General features: G+C 35.8%; 1 pseudogene; it reads right to left on the bottom strand.

The window, feature by feature from the left end:
* Nucleotides 1-24775, bottom strand: part of LOC121476754 — a 65217-nt pseudogene extending 40442 nt beyond the window's left edge.
* Nucleotides 24776-25435: the final 660 nt, after the last annotated feature.

Genomic DNA, 25435 nt, shown 5'->3' with positions numbered 1-25435 from the left:
CTTCTTTTGTCTATAAATGTTTTACATTTTTTCCAAAAATTATCCAGTTAGTCTAGCTTTTCAAATTTATTAATATAATTTTAAAATAAAATTTAAAAAATATTTTTAAGAGCCACCTACCATCTTCATTCTGTATTTTATTTTTATATTCACTTCTTGACTAGTATTTTTTAAAATATTTATTTATTAATTTGAGAGATAGAGAAAAACAGAATGAATAGGGGGAGGGGCAGAAGGAGAGGGAGAGAAGGAGAATTTGAAGCAGATCCCTCCCCTGAGTGTGGAGCCCAAAAAGGGCTTGATCTAATGATCCTGAGATCATGACCTGAGTCTAACATTTAGCTGCCTAAGCCATCAGGTACCACATTGGCCAGTTATAATGAAAGAGCATCTATCCTAATATTTTCAACAATTTAATTTTCTTCATCCTGTTTTGTAATTCACTCTTGTTATTCGCTTCCTTTTTAATTTTGACTTTTCTTTTTGGCTCTTTAACCACTTTTGGGTGTTGAAGTTTTAATTTGTTTATAACCATTCTGATATTCTGATAATTGTATTTAAAGTTATGAATATCCTTCTAGATGTTGTTCTAGTTGTGTCCCACAAATGCTGGCATGTAAGGATGTGCATTCAGTAAATATGCTTATCTCTCCCAGGGTTGCTGCCAGTTGTTTATTTTGAGGCTATGATACTAAGAAAAAACATCTATGTTTATGATGAAAATGTCTTCCCATTTTGTTGTTCCTTGTATGGATATATAACACTCTGCTTTTTTCTTTGATATTTTCTGGTTTAAATATTTTGCTAAGTTTTTATTTTGTTGTTGTTGTTAGATAATAACACTGCCTACCCCCAGTCTTCTTTTGCTTTATATTTGCCTGGCCTAAATTTCGCAACCCTTGATTTTTGTATTTTCTTTTCTTCTTCTTCTTCTTTTTTTTTTTTTTTTTTTTTTTGATTTTCATATTTTCACCACATTTTTTGTTTAGGTGTGCCTCTTGTAGAACTCATTCTGTTGACACTGTATGTACATACATGCACTATGTGTATGAGTGTATTTTAATGAAATCTGAAACCCTCTTTTCGTTGATTATGTTTTTTTTTAAAGATTTTTATTTATTTATGAGAATACACAGAGAGGAGAGAGAGAGAGGCAGAGATACAGGCAGAGGAAGAAGCAGGCTCCACGCAGGGAGCCCAACGTGGACTCGATCCAGGGTCTCCAAGATCAGGCCCTGGACGGGAGGCGGCGCTTAAACCGCTGAGCCACCTGGGCTGCCCTTCGTTGGTTATGTTTTAACCATATACACATAAACTGAATTAGTATTCTATAAATATGGATACATTTTCCCTCCTCTTTTATGTTTTGTCTTTTATTTTTATATTATTGAGTCATTTGATCATTCTTGCTTCCCATATCTATTGTATCATCTTGTCTTATTTTTTTTTCTTCTTAAGAATGTTTACAAGGTAAAAAAAAAAAAAAAAAAAAAAAAAGAATGTTTACAAGGTGCCTTTTTGTGGTGCAATCCTCCCCAAGTGTTATATGTTTGAAAATACTATACACTTCCATTTAAATGACAATTTGACTAGACATAAAATCTTAAGTCCAAATGGTTTTATCTTCAGCATGGAAACAAGTACAAATCTGTTAATGTACCTCCACAGAATCATTGTTGGGAAGCTTGAAACAAATCTGATTTATGTTATTTTGAAGATGAAGAATTCTTTTTCCATGGAAGCTCATGGAATTTTGTCTTTATTTTTGGTATCTTGCTGATTTGAGAATATTCTTTTTTTTTTAAATTAATTTTTATTGGTGTTCAATTTACCAACATACAGAAAAACACCCAGTGCTCATCCCGTCAAGTGTCCACCTCAGTACCCGTCACCCATTCCCCTCCAACACCCGCCCTCCTCCCCCCTTGCATTTGCTCTACAACATTTTTACTATGATCCTAGAATGTGCAACTATTGAAGCTTTTGTCTTCCTGTACACATAGTGTTATATTAATGATTATGCTCATTTTGTATTTACATATCATTATGCTTGCTTTAAGTGCTTTTAATTTCATTTAGCAATAAATGTATATTCTAGATAAAGTAAATTTGATAGCTATCTTATACACTCTGAGTTACTTAACCTATGCTGTCATGACTATAAAAATCCCAACTGAGCAATAGTGAAGACACTACTTGCCGTATCAGCAGGAGTATAACCCTCTGACTCCTGGGAGCTTTCCCTTTATCCTATTTGAGCAACCTTAACCTGAAACAGCACACATTTTTACATAAGTAACATGTGTAGGCAAAACAGACCATGTAATGATCCCCTTCTTTAGGAGAAGGACTTACTGCATTGTGAAATTTTTAGGCAAGGTTACTATGCTAATTAGCAATAGGTCATATACTTACACAGGAAAACATTAGCAAGCTTTCTAGACTACTATTTGGCTCTGTCTCACTAAGTTGCTTTCCACCAAAGATCCCTACCAATAGCCCTGTGCTCCTTATGCACAGAGGTCATGCTGGCCAAAAGAACAAAAGTAAAAATGTTACTAAAACTCTAAATCCCATGGGAAGACATAGATTTCCCATATGTATATATCTTTCTGATCCCGCCCAGAGATTAAATAAGTTATCATATTCTTTTCTTTCCTAATAAATAAAATCAGGAAATTAGATATTAAACCATATGCTAAATAAATGTTGAGGTTCTTTCGAGATGTTAGTTTCAGTGAATAAAAACCCCACAACTCAAAAAAGATCAGCTGGTGGGAGCTACTGGTTAACTTGCATCTCTATATATGTTAAAACTACAGAAAGAACTGAATGTATGAATACTTTCTGTAAATTGACAATTGCTCAATAAATATCAGTAGTAGTAGTAGTATTCAGTTTTTTAAGCACTTATATCAACTATCTTGTACACATTTACATTTACTGTATTAAAGAAATAGAAGTAATATTACATATTTGATATGCAAACCAAACCCAATTAAAGTCATTCACCTCAGTTCTTAATCTCATCTAAATCTATTTGGCATTTAGTTTGGGGCAGGTCTCAATCTTTCTGGACCTCATTTTCTTATAAAATAAAAGAGGTATTATTAAAATCACTTCAATACTTAAGAAGATAATTGAAATTTGGAATAGGCACTATTCATGGGGTTATTATAAGGATAAGTAGAAAGATCATTTCCTGAAACTGCAAAGTTATACATACTTAAAAGAAACTCTTTTTTTCCCTTCAGATTCACTGAATATAGGGATCCCTGGGTGGCGCAGCGGTTTAGCGCCTGCCTTTGGCCCAGGGCGTGATCCTGGAGACCCCGGATCGAATTCCACATCGGGCTCCCGGTGCATGGAGCCTGCTTCTCCCTCTGCCTATGTCTCTGCCTCTCTCTCTCTCTCTCTCTGTGACTATCATAAATAAATAAAAATTAAAAAAAAAAAGATTCACTGAATATGCTTTATTGGCTACCTTTTCTGAGTATGGTGGATCTCCTCCTTAATTGTACCTAGAAAATTTCTTTAATATGGAAAATTATAATTCAGTGGAATTATGAGTTGCAGAATGAAGTAAACAATGACAGTTAAATTTACAGTTTACTTAAGGACACTTTCTACAGCAACTACCAGTATACTAAAGCACAATGCTGGTGCTGTTCTAATGTTTACCTCATTTTACTGGGATCTGCTGATTGAAATGTACATGAAATCTTTGATCTGAATCAGTAGCAGACTTATTAAGAAACAAAACAAAACAAAACAAAACAAAACAAAACAAAACAAAGCAAAACAAAACCCTTGGGATGCCTGGGTACCTCAGCAGTTGATCGTGATCCCGGTCTGGGATCTGATCCCACATCGGGCTCTGTGCAAGGAGCCTGCTTCCCCCTTGGCCTATATTTCTGCCTCTCTCTGTGTCTCTCATGAATAAATAAATAAAATATATATATATATATATATATTATATTTATATTATATATATTATATAACCTGTAACTTATTATTTTGGGTATCTAACCATGGAGTTCTATGTTACACATATTGGACTGGCTTATAAAGGTGAGTGTGTCACAGTTCTTCCCTCAAAGATTCCAGATTTTAGCTGGAAATCTAAGTAACTACAATGCACCAAGTATTACAGGAGCTATGGGAGCAGAGAAAATGGAGGATCCACTCAGTTAATGCTTTGAAAATATTATCAGATGAAATTATGTTAGAGCCTCATGTAGTTTACCAGGTGATCATGGTCCTGATGTCATTCTAGGCATTCTAGGCTGGGGAAAATTAAGTGCAAATTGTCAGATACATAAACATGGAGTATTCAAAGAATTAAAAAGAGTTCTGAAGTCTATCAGGAAAAGTGAGTCCATCACGAGATTATGAAATGCATTCCCACTTACCAATGATCTTTATCCTTGAAGTGTGTGCAGTAAAGTCCCTTTCCAACAGATAGGTAGCGGCTATTGCATACTAACAAATGTGACTCAGATTGGTGTTCAACCTGGTGGCAAAAGACAGAACCTAATAGAATATTATGAAAGGATAATTTTCACACAAAAATATTTTCTATAAAATATCTATCCATAATGACAAAAGATAAATAAGAAACTTCAAGCAAAGAACACTTATTCTGTATTCATAAAATTAATTTCTAGGAATCTTGTATTGAAAACAAATTCTGAAGAATTTTCTCACCAGAATGGTCTTGACTAAAAAATAAAAGCCACATTTTTTAGATTTCTTAGATATTTTATTTCAGACATAATTAAATAATCAGCAAGACAAAACACTTGCTATAGTACTATTTTATTTTATATTTAAAAAATTGTCAGACTTTTAAATGTCTCAAACATGTAGGAAAACATAAAACCGTAAACATTTTATGTTCCTATGTTAATGCAAGTAGTTGAAAGATAATTAGTTATTACTTAATTCTACATTTTACATTGTATATTTTTTATGCTAGAAATAGTTTATTTTTACTTTGTTCTAACTATGTCATCTCTAATCTCATAAAAACACATTTGGAGTGAAGAAAATGCATTTGGACTATTCAAAAAGAGAACTGAGGTAAAAAAAAAACTTAAGCTTAAGGAGAATACAATTGGCTGTGTATTTGGTAGAGTACAATAGGTTGCAATAACAAATAGATTTAAGTAGCATAAACATGAAGCTTTGTGAAATACATTTGCACTCCAGCGATAATTCTGTCACACCGTGTACCCGGTAGATCTTCTCCATGGAGGGGAGGGGATTAAATCCTGAGGCTCTTTCCATTTTATGACTCTATCAACCACTATTACCTTGTCCTCAGATTCATCTTCTGGAAGAAAGGAAGAGAAAATGTGGAGGAGGCACAGCTTCTTCATTGGATTGGCCTGGATACTTCATACAGCATGTCCTATATTCTCTCAGTTCAGATCTCATAGCATGGTCAAACACAACTGTAAATGGGACTATGTGCGAAGAGAAAGAGGAGCGGAGAGATTGTGTTGAGTATCCACCACAGACTGTCAATCATTAAGTATATGGGACCTAATACTTATCCCCCAAGGTTACTTGAATTTGTAATGATGTCCAAAATATAAAAATATCTCTCAGGCAGGATTACCACAGAAATTATACCATACTGCAACCAGAAGTAAAGTGTCTTATTGATGACATCCAGGTGTAATTTAGCACATAGAGATTGGGATTAATTATATATTTTTAATATTTATACATTTAATATAGTATTATAAAGAGATTAGTTTCATGCATAGTTAATATATTTGAAAAAACTAAGGTGTTAAGTTTTTCCCTATTTTCCATTATTTTTTCTCATGTCTTTATTTATATCAGAAAATGATGTGATAAAATAAATTACTGTTTTAATGAAGTAGAGAAAACTTATACAAAAAAGAAAATAATGTACTTTCTAAATCCATTAATATGTAGAAACAAGCCTATTTTTATTTTGAGGTTAATCCTTATACTAAATGATTAGACCAGATTCTGCATCTTTAATTTTCCATGCTTGTGCATTAAGCTGCCATTCGTTACATCTGTTTGCATTAGTCATTTTGACTCATAATGCATGGTAAAATAAAGAATAACTACAGATAAGCCAGAAAATGTGGTAGGAAAGTATGATGAATCATTACATTCTTTTTTATTAGCCCATCTGAATGGTAATTGTATTGATTTGTGTATTCATTTTAAGGTGTTAAAATACATTACAATGATCTTCTCAGGAGATTTAGTTGTTGGTGACATGTCACTTGAAAAAATACATATTTACACAGTTTCCAAATGATTTACACATTTCCAAAATGTTAACTCTAATAATATTCGTGGCCTTAAAAATATTCATTATTGACATAAAATTCTAAACAAAAATGTCAAGATTGCTGGATATAATATTCTAGTTTACTGATGTAACCAATAATTTTTAAGCAAGCCTTTTTTGCCTTGCAGCACAATGAATCATACATCTAGAAAATATCTTACAGCTAGAGTATAAAATAAACGGATGGCTGTTATAGCTTTAGGATTAGAACAACGTAATCTATAAATCAGCATTAACTACAGTTCTAGTATCAACTTTATTTACTAGTATTCATTGACCAGTTTAGTTTTGCGGTAGAGGTAGGATGAATCAATTCAATTCTGTCCTACATTTTTCTAAAGAATTAAAAGAGCCAATGTTAGTTGGGAACGTGGTAATACAAAATGATTATCTCATTCTAGACACTGTTAAAGCTTAGTGTGACACTGGGAAATGGAATATTAACAAGAGTGGTAGGTACAACTTCCAACTGTTGCCATTAAAAGGAAAGTACGTTATTTTCTCCTCCTACTTCCTCTTGCTATTTGGAATGTACAGAAAGGAATTTGGAGTTGGAACAGTCATCCTGGAACTTGAAGAAATTCTAGGGATGGAACTTAAGGATAGTAGAGGAAGGGACGCCAGTGTGGCTCAGCGGTTTAGCTCCCGCCTTTGGCCCAGGGCATGATCCTGGAATCCCAGGATCGAGTCCCACATCGGGCCCTGCAAGGGGCTTGCTTCCCCTCTGACTGTGTCTCTGCTTCTGCCTCTCTCTCTGTCTCTCATGAATAAATAAATAAAATATTAAAAAAAAAAGGATAGTGGAGTAAGCTACTCTGCTATTCCATATGGGAAGGAAATAATTTTATTTAAGTCATTTAAATTTCTCATTAACAGCTGAAATAAGTCCTAATCACTACATAGTGTACCTTGATAAGACAGAGCTTTCATAGTCATCAGGAAAGTTACACCAATTATCTGTTTAATTTCATATAACTCATCTTTAGGACAATATGTGAAGCTGGTCTTAATTATTGAAAGGGGGAGGGGACACATAAATCAATGATTTTTCTTTCACTACTAGTGACCTTTGAACAAATTGCAGTTTCTTAACAGTTAAGCTAAATATTTTTGTTAGTTAATTAACTACACACCAGGACCCAAACAGATAGAAATGTATACATTAAAAGGAAATTATTGATTCTGTCCTAGTCTTAACAAAATACAATGCTTTACTTTCATCTTCATCTCTCATGAGCCTAAGCCTACTAAGTAATATTACCTAACACTGTATCTTCCCCTTATTACATGAGGAGTAAAATAATAACTTTTTTTTTCCCCTATCCTCAACTCTAGGCTTCTTGGACATTGGTAGTTATTAAACATACTGTGGAGTCATAGTATATGCACAGGAAGGTAAATTTTATAAAACGTCAAGTTATGCCATGGCCCCAGTGGCGCAGCGATTTAGTGCTGCCTGCAGCCTGGGGTGTGATCGTGGAATGCGAGGATCCAGTCCCACCTCAGGACCCTGTATGGGGCCTGCTTCTCCCTCTGCCTGTGTCTCTGCCTCTCTCTCTGAATGAATGACTAAATTAAAAAAAAAAAACTTCAAGTTATGAAATAAAAATAAAGATTCATGCTTGCCCTGTCATTTTTTTTTGACATTTAGTACCATGTTTTATGTTTTGAAATCCAATATGGTAATCACTGGTTTGCTGTAATTTGTAAATATGCATATTTTGATACTTAACTATCAAATAATACTTTCCTGAGGAAACTAGAGATTATGAGAGGAATGAAAGAGAAGTCTCTAGTGATAAGTTAAAAAATGAAGAAGAATCTAGAAGAATTGATATAGAACCCAAGGAAAGGAATATTGATTATGGTGGATTTAAGTTTTCTCCTTAAGTATCATTATTCACTACGGTCCAACAATAATTTAGCAGGTCTAGAAAGGCAAAGCCATAGACATATATACATACATTCTTAACATGTACAGGCACCCCTCATATAACAAAGCTTTGTAAAAGCTTACAAAAAGAATGCATAAGACCCGGTGGCTCAGGCGGTGGCTCCCTGCAGAGGGGGCTGCGCGATCCGGGAGCGGGATCCCAGTGGCGCAGGCCCTGGAGCCCAGGGCGCAGGGTGACACAGCCCAGGATCCAGTGCTCCCCCGACAGGTGGAGGCCGAGAGGCCCCAGGACAGCGAGGTCACTCCTGCCACTGGGCAACCCCAAGCTGTGCAGATCGGTGCCCCCCACCCCTGGAGCATATAGGCCCCTGCGGACTGACAGCTACGGTAGTTACTGTGGGAGCTGACTCCAGGGCTGGAGAGCTGGCCGCCACTATTGTTGTTCCCCTGGTGTCACCCTGTGCCTGGGACTGAGCAGAGACCTCACAGGATAAACAGCTCCCACTGAGCCGTGCACTTGGCAGGGGGCTGGGCAGCTCCCACAGGTGCACACACCTGAGAATCAGCACAGCAGGCCCCCTCCCAGAAAAACATTTGGAAGGACAGGGGAAAAACAAGTTATTGACCAAGCAGGTTCCAGGGGAAGTCGAGAGATTTACAGTATATAGAATCAGAGGATACTCCCCCTTGGTTTTTGTTTTCTGTTTGTTCCCGCCCCCCCCCCCCATTTCTTTTTTTCTTTTTCTCCTTTTTCCAGTACAACTTGGTTTTGGCTCTGCACTGGGCAAAATGACTAGCAGGAAAAACTCACCACAAAACAAAGAATCAGAAATAGTCCTCTCTCCCACAGAGTTACAGAATTTGGATTACAATTCAACTTCCAAAAGCCAATTCAGAAGCACAATTATAAAGCTACTGGTGGCTCTAGAAAAAAGCATAAAAGATTCAAGAGACTTCATGACTGCAGAATTTAGATCTAATCAGGCAGAAATTAAAAATCAATTAAATGAGATGCAATCCAAACTGGAGGTCCTAATGACAAGGGTTAATGAGGTAGAAGAAACAGTGAGTGACATAGAAAACAAGTTGATGGCAAGGAAGGAAGCTGAGGACAAAAGAGAAAAAACAATTAAAAGATCATGAGGATAGGTTAAGGTAAATAAATGACAGCCTCAGAAAGAAAAATCTACGTTTAATTGGGGTTCCCAAGGGTGGCAAAAGAGAGAGAGGACCAGAAAGTGTATTTTAACAAATCATAGCTGAGAACTTCCCTAACTTGGGAAGGATATCAGGCATTCAGATCCAGGAGATACAGAGATCTGCCCCTAAAATCAATAAAAACCACTCAACACCTCCACATTTAATAGTGAAGCTTGCAAATTCCGAAGATCCTTAAGGCAGAAAGAGACAAGAGATCCCTAACCTTTATGGGGAAAAGTATTAGGTTAACAGCAGACCTCTCCACAGAGACCTGGCAGGCCAGAAAGGGCTGGCAGGATATATTCAGGGTCCTAAATGAGAAGAACATGCAGTCAAGAATACTTTATCCAGCAAGGCTCTCAATCAGAATAGGAGAGATAAAGAGCTTCCAAGATAGGCAGAAACTGAAAGAATATGTGACTACCAAACCAACTCTGCAAGAAATATTAGGGGGACTCTGTAAAAGAAACAGGAAGTCCAAGGACACAATCTACAAAAAAAGGGGCTGAATAGGTATCATGATGACACTAAATTCATATCTTTCAATAGTAACTCTGAACGTGAATGGACTTAATGACTCCATCAAAAGGCGTAGGGTTTCAGACTGGATAAAAAAGCAAGACCCATCTATTTGCTGTCTACAAGAGACTCATTTTAGACGTAAGGACACCTACAGCCTGAAAATAAAAGGTTGGAGAACCATTTACCATTCAAATGGTCCTCAAAACAAAGCAGGGGTAGCCATCCTTATATCAGATAAATTAAAGTTTATCCCAAAGACTGTACTAAGAGATGAAGAGGAACACTATATCATACTTAAAGGATCTGTGCAACAAGAGGACCTAACAATCATGAATATTTGTGCCCCGAATGTGGGAGCTGCCAAGTATATCAATAATTAATAACCAAAGTTAAAACATACATAAATAATAATACACTTATACTTTGTGACTTGAATATAGCACTTTATACAATCGACAGATGTTCTAAGCACATCTTGAAAGAAACAAGATCTTTAAATGATACACTGGACCAGATGGATTTCACAGATATCTACAGAACTTTATGTCCAAACGCAACTGAATATACATTCTTCTCAAGTGCACATGGAACTTTCTCCAGAATAGACCACATACAGGGTCAAAAATCAGGTCCTAACAAATGCCAAAAGACTGGGTATGTACCCCACATATTTTCAAACCATAATACTTCGAAACTAGAACTAAATCACAAGAAGAAGTTTGGAAGGATTTCAAACACGTGGAGGTTAAGGACCACCCTGCTAAAAGATGAAAGGGTCAACCAGGAAATTAAGAAAGAATTAAAAAGATTCATGGAAACTAATGAGAATGAAGATACATCTGTTCAAAATCTTTGGGATACAGCAAAAGCAGTCCTGGGGGTGGAATGCATGGCAATACAAGCATCTATCCAAAAACTGGAAAGAACCCAAATACAAAAGCTAACCTTGCACCTAAAGGAGCTGGAGAGAAAACAGCAAATAGGTCCTACACCCAGCAGAAGAAGAGAGTTAATAAAGATTCGATCAGAATCAATGAAATAGACCCCGAAAAACTGTGGAACAGATCAACAAAACCAGGAGTTGGTTCCTTGAAAGAATTAATTAGATAGATAAACCATTAGCCAGCCTTATTAAAAACAAAAGAGAAAAGACTCTAAAAAAATCATGAATGAAAAAGGAGAGATCACCACCAATATCAAGGAAATACAAACAATTTTAAAAACACATTATGAGCAGCTATACCTCAATAAATTAGGCAATCTAGAAGAAAGGGACGCATTTCTGGATAACCACAAACTACCAAAACTAGAACAGGAAGAAATAGAAAACCTGAATAGGCGGATAACCAGGGAGGAAATTGAAGCAGTCATCAAAAACCTCCCAAGACACAAGAGTCCAGGGCCAGATGGCTTCCCAGGGGAATTGTATCAAACGTTTGAAGAAGAAACCATACCTATTTTACTAAAGCTGTTCAGAAAGATAGAAAGAGATGGAATACTTCCAAACTCATTCTATGTTTATGAGGCCAGAATCACCTTAATTCCAACACCAGACAAAGACCCCACCAAAAAGGAGAATTATAGACCAATATCCCTGATGAACATGGATGCAAAAATTCTCAGCAAGATACTAGCCAATAGGATCCAGCATTACAGTAAGAAGATTATTCACCAGGACCAAGTGGAATTTATCCCCGGGATGCAAGCCTGGTTCAACACCCGTAAAGTAATCAATGTGATTCATCATATCAGCAAGAGAAAAAACAAGAACCATATGACCCTCTCAATAGATGCAGAGAAAGCATTTGACAAACACAGTATCCATTCCTGATCAAAACACTTCAGAGTGTAGGGATAGAGGGAACATTCCTCAGCATTTTAAAAGCCATCTACGAAAAGCCCACAGCAAATATCATTCTCAATGGGAAAACACTGGGAGCCTTTCCCCTAAGATCAGGAACAAGACAGGGATGTCCACTCTCACCACTGCTATTCAACATAGTACTAAAAGTCCTAGCCTCAGCAATCAGGCAACAAAAAGAAACAAATGGCATTCAAATTGGCAAAGAAGTCAAATTCTTTCTCTTCGCAGATGACATGATACTGTACATAGAAAACCGAAAGACTCCACCCCAAGACTGCTAGAACTCATACAGCAATTTGGCAGTGTGGCAGGATACAAAATCAATGCCCAGAAGTCAGTGGCATTTCTATACACTAACAATGAGACTGAAGAAAGAGAAATTGGAGTCAATCCCATTTGCAATTGCACCCAAAAGCTAAGATACCTAGGAATAAACCTAACCAAAGAGGTAAAGGATCTATACCGTAAAAACTCCAGAATACTTCTGAAAGAAATTGAGGAAGACACAAAGAGATGGAAAAATACTCCATGCTCATGGATTGGCAGAATTAATATTGTGAAAATGTCAATATTACCCAGGGCAATTTACAATTGAATGCAATCCCTATCAAAATACCATGGACTTTCTTCAGAGTGTTGGAACAATTTATTATAAGATTTGTGTGGAATGAGAAAAGACCCCGAATAGCCAGGGGAATTTTAAAAAAGAAAACCAGAGCTGGGGGTATCACAATACCAGATTTCAGGTTGTAACTAAGTTGTGGTCATCAAGCCAGTGTGGTACTGGCACAAAAACAGACACAGATCAATGGAAGAGAATAGAGAATCCAGAAGTGGACCCTCAACTTTATGGTCAACTAATATTCGACAAAGCCAGAAAGACTATCCACTGGAAAAAAGACAGTCTCTTCAATAAATGTTGCTGGGAAAATTGGACAGCCACATGCAGAAGAATGAAACTAGACCATTGTCTTATAGCATACACAAACATAACTCAGAATGAATGAAAGATCTAAATGTGAGACAAGATTCCATCAAAATCCTAGAGGAGAACACAGGCAACACCCTTTTTGAACTTGACCACAGTAACTTCTTGCAAGATACATTCATGAAGGCAAGAGAAACAAAAGCAAAAATGAATTATTGCGACCTCATCAAGATAAAAAACTTCTGCACAGCAAAAGAAACAGTCAACAAAACTAAAAGACAACCTACAGAATGGGAGAAGATATTTGCAAATCACATATGAGATAAAGGGCTAGTTTCCAAGACCTATAAAGAACTTAAACTCAACACCAAAGAAACAAACAATCCAATCATGAAATGGGCAAAAGACATGAACAGAAATTTCAAAGAGGAAGACATAGACGTGGCCAAGAAGCACATGAGAAAATGCTCCGCATCACTTGCCATCAGGGAAATACAAATCAAAACCACAATGAGATACCACCTCACACCAGTGAGAATGGGGAAAATTAACAAGACAGGAAACAACAAATGCTGGAGAGGATGTGGAGAAAGGGGAACAAACCCTCTTGCACTGTTGGTGGGAATGTGAACTGGTGCAGCCACTATGGAAAGGTGTGTGGAGGTTCCTCAAAGAGTTAAAAATAGATCTGCCCTACAACCCAGCAATTGCACTGCTGGGGATTTACCCCAAAGATACAGAGGCAGTGAAACACCAGGACACCTGCACCCCAATGTTTCTAGCAGCAATGTCCACAATAGCTAAACTGTGGAAGGAAACTTGGTGTCCTTCGAAAGATGAATGAATAAAGAAGGTGTGGTTTATGTATACAATAGAGTATTACTCAGCCATTAGAAACGACTAATACCCACCATTTGCTTCAACGTGGATGGAACTGGAGGGTATTATGCTGAGGGAAGTAAGTCAATCGGAGAAGGACAAACATTATATGGTCTTATTCATTTGGGGAATATAAAAATTAGTGAAAGGGAATAAAGGGAAAGAAGAAAAAAATGAGTGAAACTATCAGTGAGGGTGACAAAACATGGGAGTCACTTAACTCTGGGAAATGAACAAGGGGTAGTGGAAGGGGAGGTAGTTGGGGGGAAAAAAAAAAAGAATGTATAAGACCAATTATTGTCAAAATATGCATAAGAAATATGACATAAGACCTGGGAGAATTGTGATTAGAATAAAAAGTAATTCTGATTCGAAAAATATATACTCTATCTCTACTTATTGAAGATACAACTGAATTACTTGTTTATATTGTTAATTGATAAAATACTGATAGTTAATATTTTAAATTTAATAACATAAACTCTTGCCTCACTTTTCCAACCAGGGCCAGATTTTAGGAACCTGCTTTGTCTGACATATGAAAGTGTCATAAAGTTTAAATGTCTGAAAAACCACTTTATGGCCATGGTATAGATGGAAGTAAAATATCATTATTAGTGGGATGCATTAAAAAGTAATAAAAAGGATAAGTAAGAAATATCAAAAAGAATATTCATTATCATGAGAACAGAGGGGGAGTCAAGCTTCCTAATTATAAGATTATCTAATAGAAAATAATTTTTGATAAGATTCTCAGCTTTTTTTTCCAAATAAATTCCTTTTTCTTTTCACTTATTTATTGTATCTTTCTACTAAATAAAAGGTTATCCTTTAGGTGAGTACCCAGGCTTTTCAAAAGATAACGGCCAATTAACCTGTTGATGCCTTCGTTTCCTCATATGAAAAAACAGATTATACATAACTCCAAAGTTTGTTGTGAGTACAAACAACCAAGAGGATGTGTATTAAAATAACTAGATTGTGCCTATAGCGGGGACTCAGTGTTAGAGTCCCTTTTCTTCCTTTGATATGTAAAATATACCTGATGTAAGTATATATACGGATAAAATGTCCAGATAAGGTGTCCTACACTTGATATTAATATAGCATTTCTGAACTCTAAGGTGTGAATTTTATGTGTAAGAAACAATAGAATATACTGATAAATAAAAAAAGCTCTAAATTCAGACAGCATAGGTTGAAGTCTGGGCTTGATCACAGGCTAACATTTTAATGATTAAAAAAATACAGTTGACCCTTGAACAACACAGGTTTGAACTGTGCAGTTCTATTACATGCAATTTTTTCTTGATAAATACAAGACTGTAAATGTGTTTTCTCTTCTTTATAATTTTTTTTGCTCTACTTATATTATTTTAAGTATAGCATATAGTACACATAACAAACAAAATATGTGTTGATCAACTGTTTATGTTATTGGTAAGGCTTTCAGTCAAAAGGCTATTAGTAGTTAAATTCTTGTGGAGTCAAAAGTTGTATGTGGATTATTGACCGTGTGGGAGGTCAGCACCCTTAAGCCTTGCATTGTTCATGGGTTGACTATATTACTTAGTGTCTCTAATCAGCCCATTTCCTAATCTAAATTTGGAGATAATGATCATTTCACTGACATATTATTAAGAATTATATAAGATGACTCCCAAAAAGGAGGTAAATTGGTTCTGCCATATGTATCAGTAGTAGTAATTATTATTGGTAATAATCATAAAGTATGATTAGTAGTAATAATTGGAGTATAAGAAAATATTATCTACTGAAAGGACAGTAAAGACTATCCTCATGATAACAATTTAAGAGCTAGCAGATATGGGAAGAATGAATAATAAAATGATAATATTATGATCACTTTTGATTCTCAAGCCAATCCATTTGAGAATTTCTCTTGTTTGAAAAAAAATGGAGACTCATTCCTTTAGAATCAAAGAACCCTGCATTCCAGTACTTTAAATTGTATGGCTTTGTTTATTTATTTTTTTTAATTGAGGTCTGATAGTCTTCTGGATTGTCTGCTGTTATGTAATGAGGAGCTGGCATTCAGATACTGATCTGAGAAGTCTCTAATGTGTCCCTAGAACAAAGGTGGCTATGCTGTTCTTTGTACGGGTTACTACATGGGGTTTTGCTAGGGAGGACAGGTGGAGTTCAACCCACCCTCCCCCACCGCCACAAAACCCCTAGTCTAGTCTTCCTTAATAAAGTCTGACCTACAGTCTTCAAAAATGTCAGAATAATTTTTATTAACAGAGTTACCAGCCACAAAGCCAGCAATAAATGAGAATCACTGAATTTATGAAAGATTTTTGTAAAATATTTTATTTATTTATTCATGAGAGAGAGAGAGAAAGAGAGAGGCAGAGACACAGGCAGAGGGAGAAGCAGGCTCCATGCAGGATGTAGGACCCGATGTAGGACTCCATCCCTGGGGCAGCCCCGGTGGCTCAGCGGTTTAGCACTGCCTTTGGCCCAGGGCCTGATCCTGGAGATCCAGGATGGAGTCCCACATCGGGCTCCCTCTATGGAGCCTGCTTCTCCCTCTGCCTGTGTCTCTGCCTCTGTGTGTGTGTGTGTGTGTGTGTGTGTGTGTCATGAATAAATAAATAAAATCTTTAAAAAAAAAAAAAAAAGGACTCCATCCCTGGCCTCCAGGATCACGCCCCGGCCAAAGGCAGGTGCTAAACTGCTGAGTCATCCAGGGATCCCCAAGAAAGATTTTAACTAGAGTATTTGTAGCAAAATACTTTCTAGTGAAATACATTATTTAGTTTTGATAAACCACCTTTACAGAGGTGCAAATGTCACATTAGCAACTTAATTCCTTTGAGGAAAAAAAAGGAAATATATTTTGAAGATGAAAATATGTGGACAGCCTTGGTGGCTCAGCAGTTTAGCGCTGCCTTTGGCCCAGGGTGCGATCCTGGAGACCTGGGTTTGAGTCCACATCGGGCTCCCTGCAGGGAGCCTGCTTCTCCCTCTGCCTATGTCTCTGCCCCTCTCCCTGTGTGTCTCATGAATAAATAAATAAAATTTTTAAAAAAAGAAAATATGTAACATTTCTTGATTTTAAAAACAGCAGTACGTAGGGACACTTGGGTGACTCAATCTGTTAAGGGTCTGACTCCTGATTTTGGCTCAGATCATGATCTCAGGACCTGGGATTCAGCCCTGCATCAGGTTCCACACTCAGCGAGGAGTTTGCTGGAGATCCTCTGTCTCAGTTTCTGTCTCTGTTTGTCTCTCTTTGCCCTGCCCCACCCCAGGTTGCATGTGCTCTCGCTCTCTCTAAAATAAATAAATACATCTTTTAAAAAGATAGCAACTATATTAGAATTAAAGCTGAAGAGTGGTTATTTGATAGGGGTTTTTCACTTCATATCAAAACATCCTACCTAGAAGGGTCAGTCTAGAAAGAAACAGCCTTGCTTCAACTCTCTTCATGTAGGCATCAGCTCCCTTAGATGCTAATTTATTGGACTTAGCAACTTGGCATTGTACTTTGATTCTTTGGATTTAGTAAACTGGCTCAACATGAATCACTACTACATGCACACTTTCCTTCAAAAAATATAGAACCCTCAAGCACCAGAGGAGAGGCCAGGAGTCATATACAGGCAGTAGAAGAGTAAAACCAATAGAGAATATGATGATGGATAGAAAGGTGACAACAGAAATTCTGAGAAATAGACTGAAACATATAAACTGAGTTATTTTTAGGGAGAAACAAGCCAGCATGGAACCACTGAATTTTACATGCATCATGATTGTCATCATCACCACAGAGTAGTTGATGGGGAGATGAGCCATGATCCTGCTGCCTTGAAAATGGAGCCATGTTTGTGGTCTAGAAAGCATATCCTTGTCTTTAAATTGTATGCCTCAGGAGACTTTTTTATTAAAATAGTATGGTTTTAGTACAATTAAGGCAGTACTGAAGTTCATTGAGCCCTGGTCTTTTTATTTCTTTTTCTTTTTTTCCTCTCTTGTACAAGAAATTCAAGTATTAAATCTTTCCCCATTCCACATATGCACTAAATAGAATTGTCCTGGGTCCTGAACTAGCATTTGCTGCTGGGAATTCAATGCTGCAGAGTTAAGTTTACTATTTTATTCCACATGAGATGAGAATGGGAGCTTGAAGCCACAGACTGGGAGGTCAAAGGGTTCCTTCTCTCCTAAACTCATGAGGAAAAAAGAAATAAAAGAAGGGTTATTATTGCAGAAAAAATATATAAGAAAAAAATAGGGCACCTGGATGGCTCAGTTGTTTAAATGTCTACCTTGGGCTAAGGTAATGATTCTAGAGTTCTAGGATCAAATCTCACGTCTGATTCCCTTCTCAGCAGGGACGCCGCTTCTTCTTCTGCCTCTCGCCACCTCATTCTCACTCTCTCTGGCTCTCAAAACATTTGGAGAGATATTCAAATATCTGCTAAAGAATGATACCAATTTTGTGGATTCCTCAGAGACCTCTCTCCACTAGGGACCTCTTCAGATCTCCCTGGCATTGGTAAGATTATCTTTTCCCTCCAAGTCATCCATCCTTCCTACTATACCCTTTGATGCCTTTACAAGTTGATGTGCCTTGTTAGGTAGTCTCACTACTGATAAGAAATTGTGGGTAGGATTCTTTTGCAGAATCACCAAGCACACTGACAAACTCATATTCTTACCCAGAATATATGTTCTTCTCTGCAGACGCCTCTGATTGTGGTTACAAAGCTGCTCAAACCAGTCTCTCAACTTTTGCCATTTCAGATAAGGCTCATATACCATATCAGTGGTATCTTAGTGCCATAGACGCAAACTTACCATTCATCTCCTAACACCTTCCCTGGCTTTGAGGTACAGAGAGCTTCTTTGCATCATGGTGAAGGTAAGAGATACACACAACTTTCTGACAACAGTTTTTGAAGAAGTTTTCACACTTGACTCTCTTCTTTAAATCCTCTTTAAATATCCTCTACATTCTTGGGAAAATCTGTGTTGTTCTTTTCATTTGAGAACATGGCCATTTAGCACTTGCAGATTGGGGATTGTGTGGGTGTTTTTTTTTTATTTGCTATGGTTTTCCAGTTGTTTGAAATATCCTAACCCCAAGTGATTATGATAATCCTATTAAAAAAGGAGGGGAAGAAAGTATGGAGAGAGGGAAGAAGAAAGGAAAGTAAAATAAACATAATGAGATAATACTTAAATGTGGCACCAGCACAGACCACATAATTTACAAGGCATAGAGCACAAAAATACACAGAGCACTCTGTTCAAAATTTATTAAGAATTGCAAGATGGCAACAGTGGAGCTTTGAATTCTATGTGACTCAGTAAGTCACATATATCCTTACCAAAAATAATAGAAAAAAATAAATGAATTATCTTAAGGTATCCAAAAATCAGAAAGGAAAATAGTATTACTTACAAATATACACTAAACTATAAAATACATTCTGATTTTAACTTAATTTAAATGATCTTAACTTTATGTTTGGAAGTATTTTAAGGGTGCCATATTTCCCTTTGCAATGATATTCATAAGAATTACATGTTTAGCTGTTTATAAAGTCTATCAATGAAATATATATCCTAATACAATGATTGTGATATAACTAACAAATCTGAAATTAACTATTTTTTTCTTTTCTGCTATGCCTGTAACCATACATAGTAATTTATACATCTTCCTTGAATCCTAGATATACTATATTTAACTTTTGAACACTCTATGGCAGAATGTTTGGCTATGAAAGGCATGTAGCCTCCAATAAAGAAACCAGTAATTCTCTAAAGAAAACTTTTATTATTGAGTAGGTATAGTATTTTTAGTTTCTAATATCTTTTCTTAAAACCCTACAGACTCAATTTGGAAAAATTATATTTTCCCATGAATGTGTCAATTGTTTTCCACCTACAAACACATTGGTCTTGCTTCCGCTCAGTTTTCTCCCTAATGTAACTATTGCTTTTGCTCTACTTGTTCTACTCTTCTCAAGAAAACTAGTTTTGGGTTTATTGGTTCTTTATTATCTGCCATCTCTATTAATGTCTCACATCTAATATTTTTTATCCTTTTGCCTTTTCCTAAAATTAATCAAATATGTTGTCTATGTCACTGAATCAGTTACACAGTCACACAGGCACCGTTTTGGTTTCTTGCAAGCCTGCCATAACTGATCCATTTTCTTTATTTTCATTTTAAACTGTACTTTTTCTTTCTGTTATCTTCTTTTGTTACCTGAATATTGCTGTTATGTCTCTGTTATTCCTGTTTCATAGGGACCAATTGTTCTCTCAATCTGTGGTTAAAGCTAAAGATCTGTGGAATCTTCTACATTAGTCAATAAATCATTTTTAGATGTATGCTTTGTTTTTTGTTTATCTTCAAGTGTCAATCCTTTCTTTATTTGCCCTTCAACAAGCATATATCTCATGTTTGATTTGTCTCCTCAGCATCTTTGAGTGTTCAGTATTAGCCCAATTTTAAGGTTTTCTAATGATTTGTCTGAATGGATTGCCTGCCCTGCCACTTTGTATGGTTTTGTCCCCATTGAACCATGCACTGGGTTGACATCTAAAACTTCCACTTCAAGAGTCCTTCATTCAGGTTCCTTCTTCACAGAAAATGATAATGGCTTCTCAGACACTCACTGTATTCTTATAAAGCAATTTGAACTGATAGAGAACATGAACAAAAGACCTACAGTATGCTCTGCTGAAAGGTTTTTGCCTTTCTTTCCTCATTAGTACCTCTAATTTTTTTAATGGAGACTCCATCTTCTAGAGTAGAAATCACAACATTCCTACCTTGATGTTTCCTTTACTGTCTCCTTTGAATGTTTTTTGAGAGATAGAGTCTAGTTTTCTAGTATGGGACTTAAGTCTTTGAAAGATTGAGAAGATATGGTATGTCTTTCTCACTCTACCCGGCTGTGTGCTTGATGTGACATAAATTTTCCTTTATTTTGTATTGCTTTGATCTCTATCAATTCTGTTTAATACATGCTGAGGATACTAAAGTTTCCTCTCACTCTCTTGTCTTAGTTTCTGATCTAATTTTGCATGTGTGTGTGTGTATTTTCTGTCATCTTTGGTATTTTTAGGAGATGGTGGGATGTGCTTAATTTAAAGTTTCTATTTTGACTTCATTATGACTGGCTGTCCCCAGTTTATAATCCAAACAATTTCAATGCAAGTGGCATTCACTTGAAGAACATGTCAGGGCAGTTTCTAACATTACATTCCCCAGAAGAGTATATGCATCAATTGTAGCAAATCATTTGACTCAATTTGATTGTTGCTAGTGGCTACTGTTCAAATTAAAATCTTTGGAGATTTTCAAGTGTGAGTATGGCTTAATCACAGTAAACTTTAAAAATATTACACTGGCAAGGTCTATAGTTTAAGGAGTAGAAACAATCCAGGTGGAAAGTTCTCTTAGGCTATATTGGATCAACCCAGAAGATGAGGGCCTGGACCAAGACAGTGGCTGACAGCAACAGAAAGAGAAAATGTATTAGATGTTAGTAGAATTTTGTGATTCATTGAATATGGGAAGTGGAAGACATGTTTATAATAACACAAGTTTTGAAAAAATTCTGAGTGATATGTAAGATTAAATAAAAGCCCATCTAATCCAGTATCTTATTATTGAAATTTTAGTCATTATATCTTCATTCCAGATGCTATAACAAAGTACAGAAGGTGGTTTATAAACAACATAAATTTATTTTTCACTGTTTTGGAGGCTGAATGTGCAAATCAAGGTATCAGCATCAGCATGGTCATGTTCTAGTGAGAACCATCTTTCTAGTTGTAGACTGCAGGCTTCTTGCTATATATCCTCAGGTGACAGAATCACTCTTGTAAGGGCACTAATCCCATTCCTGATGGCTCTATGTTTAAGACCTTATCTATCTTAATTACATACAAAGACCTCACCTTCTAATACTATCACAATGAAACATAGGGTTTTAACACATGAATTTGGGGGAAGAGGACACAAACATTCAGTCCATAGCATATTAATTTTTATAAGAATGAGTATTCAAGAATATAATTACAAAAGCACCTTTAGAGAGCTATGAAATTCATAAAATCATGTCAAAAGAAAGAACAATCTATGAGTATATAAAACACATGAGTTCAGTCATCGTTCCCCATGGTAATGGATATATATAAGGTAAAATATCTAGAAGTTCAAGAAACACACTAATTCTGGTAACAGACTCATTAATTATTCTTCAAAAGCTAGAGGGTTACTTTGAGAGTAAACAATTAGTCATTGATTAATGACCTGGTCAGTGACTAAAAGAACCTTTGGGCTTTATTTATTTAGTTAATAAAGTATAATTTTGTTCCAAATTCTATTCTTGCAATGTATTTTAGAATCAGTCCATGATATAATTGTTTGAAATGTTTTTTTTTACTTAAATCAACAATATTTGTTTTGTATTTATAATTTTTCTTTTAAAAAATGCTAACTGTTGTTACTTAACAAATTGTTAGTTGGCATTGTCAAATTTTTATCCATGGCCTAATTTCCATTTACATCTAAAATAAATTCCATGTTTGGTGATGGAAGATGAGATGTGTGTGTGTGTGTGTGTGTGTGTGTGTGTGTGTGTATGTGTGCGAGATATGGTTATTTTTCTTTACTTTCAATCTTCTAGCTTAACAGTTTTCCAGAATCTAGAATCATAAAAGTTATATTTCCAATATGTTCATATCAAAGCTATGGTCAGGCCTGGTACAATATTGCTGGGATTTAAGAAACTCAGTTAATAACACAGTCTTTTTCACACTATCTGTTGTGTTTCTCTGTGATATTTCTTCTCTGCTCCTCATTTTTGCATGGAGAGGAGCTTCTATTGGAGTACTATACCGGGGATTGTTATGCATCTTCACTCACTTCCAGTGGGAAAAGAATAAATTATCTGGTGGATGAATTTGGTAAGATGGGCAGAGAATTGGTATTCAAGCCCTTCTGATTCTTTTTGGGGTCTGTCCTCTGCAAGTAATTCTGCAATCTCATGCTCTAATTTTCTGAGGTTATAGTTATCAAAGTGGATTGTCCAATGACTAGAAGTATAATTTTAATTTGAAGATACCACAGACCTAAGCCATATTTTCTGAATATTTTTATTATCATATATTGCTATTCTTATTTCTCACTGTTCTTCCAATGTGTCGTTTGATTTCAAGCTGGGTGAGGAAAGAGGAGGGAAGCATTATCTATTAAACCCTCAAAACTCCAGCACGTGGCTTTTAATTTTAGAATAGGAAATCTGTTATTTTTTCTTGTAGTCCCTTTTCTTATAAAAATATACAACTGTTCAGTATATCCAAATTAGAAGACAATAAAATTTGTAGCACTCTGATGGAAAAAGCAAATATCACAGATTTTAAAATACGGGTTTGTCACTTTGTAGTGTCACCACTTGGTATATATTATTTATATTCTCTGATTATTGTATATCTGATAACTTTATTTGTAATATGATGGGATTAGTCTAGATGACTGTAGGGGTTTTTTGTACTGTGAAGTCTCTTATAAATCTCAATAAAATCCTTCCTTGAAACAGAAATGAAAAAGAAACCCCCTCAACTGCAACAAGAGTGCATAGGTAAATAATTATTTAAAAAAATTAAAAGATCTATAGTTTAGCACATAATACTAAAGTTCTCAAGGTCCAAAATTGTACTTTTAAAATTATGTCCAAATTAATTTTTTAAAATCTACTATATACACTTAATAAACCCAAAATAAACTCATTTTCAGAACCATAATGATATCCATCCATGATTTGAACATTAGCAAACTGAGATTACATCTAACTAAGAGGAGTTTATTCGAGAGCCAAGTAAATGATCCTGAAAATAGCTTTACACCAATGGCTTCTAAATGAAATTTAGGACAGTAACCTTAATTTCACCAGCTGTTCTTACTGGAATAGAAAGTCTCATGAAAAACACAAAGCTGCAAGCAGGGATTTACAAACACATGTAGTAGGTGGTCAAGCAAGATCTTAAAACAACAAACTTTCTAAGTCGAAGCCAGATTTTTTTTAAATCTTAGTACATATCACCGCTTCTTCAAGTAAGGGAAAATTGTTTATGACAGTGTAATTTAATGCACCCAAAGATGTATAAACTAATATTTAAAGGACTATTAACTATGATTTACAGTTAAACTATCTTGTATTTATTTTTCTATTTATGCTATTTGTGAACCATGAACCAGATGCTACAATAATCTCGAACAAGTAATAATTTTTTTTAAAAATCTACAGATATTTTGCTACTTACTTGTATCTGTTCCAAAAACATAAAAATGTTACTATGTTTGAATATTTAAATAAGGAAACTAATATTTTCTGATATCCCCTTACATAGTCAGAAATCATTAAGCAGGATATACAAGAAAGCCATATAATAAGTTTGAAATATATAAAACGCTGTTAAGTACAAAATTGATTTCTCCTACTTTGTCACCTGTTTATATGTAATCTCACCTTCAATTAATACTTTATCTTGGGCAGCCCAGGGGGCTCAGTGGTTTAGCGCTGCCTTCAGCCCAGGGCCTGATCCTGGAGACTTGGGATCGAGTCCCACGTTGAGCTCCCTGCATAGAGCCTGCTTCTCCCTCTGCCTGTGTCTCTGGCTCTCTCTCTCTCTGTTTCTCATGAATAAATAAGTAAAAACTTAAAAAAAAAATCTGCTTATAAAATCAGGAAGTAGGGACATCCGGGTGGCTCAGTGGTTGAGCATCTGCCTTTGGCTCAGGGCATGATCCTGGAATCCCGGGATTGAGTCCCACGTCGGGCTCCCTGCATGGAGCCTGCTTCTCCCTCTGCCTTTGACTCTGCCTCTCTTTCTCTCTCTGTGTGTCTCTTATGAATAAATAAATAAAATCTCTTAAAAAATACTTTATCTTGTACATTTTAACTTCTCCTTCTCTATTCTATCAAAACAGATTGAACTATTTTTAAAATAAACCTTATGCCTTAAAAACTTACCTTTCTTCATTCTAACTACTTTCCCATTTTGCATTCTCCTTCTCACATGATAATGTGGAGTTATCTCCATATGATGTATGCACTTCATCATTTGCCTTTCACTCTCCGAGGTACCCCTCATCATGTCCACTCAAGGCAATCAAACAATAACATTTCTTTCCAAAATAAATAATGATTTCCATGTCCCCGAACACAATGACTATATTTCAGTATTCATATCATTAACCTCTATTTCTCATTCATTGTAACTGGACTTCTCACTCTCTTCTTTAAGACTCTGAGACTCACCCTTGTCTACTCCCCATCCATCATCTCTTTGACTTTAATTTGTATCTTTGATGGTATCTTCTGTATTGCCTAATGTCTATCTTTTGACTTTTACTAGGGCAATTTTCTGGGCCTACTCTTTGCCTATCTCTATAATCTGCCTCTGATGAGTTTTCCATGTTTTACATTTTCCTTTTCCATGTTTTCAACTGAGTCCATATACTGACAAAATGAAATATTTTAAATCCAAATTAACATCTCTCTAAACATCAGATCTATAAAGGAATCATGGATATATAGAACATATCCAATATTAAACATTTGATTCTTCTATATACTTGATGCTTCTTCAAGTTCATTTCAATAAGTGGCTCCACCATATACCACATTAGCTAAGATTGTGTCCTGGGGGGGAAATGATTGTTTCATAGGAATATTTCTGGACATCTTCTAATTTCATTTATAACAAAAGCCTTCATCAGGGAATATGATCTCCTTACGGTTATATCCACTG

The sequence above is a fragment of the Vulpes lagopus genome, chromosome 16, assembly GCF_018345385.1.
Source record: "Vulpes lagopus strain Blue_001 chromosome 16, ASM1834538v1, whole genome shotgun sequence".
NCBI classification, from domain to species: domain Eukaryota; kingdom Metazoa; phylum Chordata; class Mammalia; order Carnivora; family Canidae; genus Vulpes; species Vulpes lagopus.
This window is presented reverse-complemented; position numbering and strand designations above follow the sequence as displayed.